Consider the following 756-nt stretch of genomic DNA (forward strand, 5'->3'; position numbering starts at 1 on the left):
TTTTTTTTTTTTAAAAATTTTTTTTTTTTTTTTTTTTTTTTTTTTTTTATAATATATCTTGAATTTAATTTTTTTTTTTAAAATAAAAGAAGAAAAAAAAATGAGTAAGGAAAAAAAGAAAAGTTGCAAAATTGAGATCATATTAAAATTATCATATGTGTTTTATTGTTAATGTATCATTCATGTGAATATTTATTTTGATATAAGTTAATGTAAACTAAAAATATATTATAACTTACAAAAAAAAAAAAAAAAAAATTAAATTAAATTAAAAGAAGTAAATAAATGAATAAGATGAAAATAATAGAAGTTTAAAAATTATATATTTAATAAGTACATGAGCTGTAAAAATTTTTTTTTTTGAATTTGTTGTTCATATTTTTAGTTATGCAATTTTTTTTATTTTTAAACTTATATTCTTATATATTTAGGTTATTTCATTTAGTTATTTTTTTTTTTAATTATCTTTAATAGAATTAAATAATTATAGGTATTGTTTGTTTTAAAACAAAAATTAAAAATAAAACTTCCGCATAAGTAAACATTGTGTTTAATTTCATAACATTTTTGTTTCTGTTTTTATCAAATAAAAGCCTTCAAGTTTTTTTATTTTAAAAAATTAAAATTTAAAATAGATTTTATGTAAATGGGAAATAAACACACTAAATAGCATTATTTTTTTTTTTTTTATTTATTTAAGATTTAAATATTAGTAAATTTAATAGTGTTCAAAGTAAAAAAAAAAAAAAAAAAAAA

The sequence above is a fragment of the Plasmodium gallinaceum genome, assembly GCF_900005855.1.
Source record: "Plasmodium gallinaceum strain 8A genome assembly, contig: PGAL8A_v1_65, whole genome shotgun sequence".
Taxonomy (NCBI): Eukaryota; Apicomplexa; class Aconoidasida; order Haemosporida; family Plasmodiidae; genus Plasmodium; species Plasmodium gallinaceum.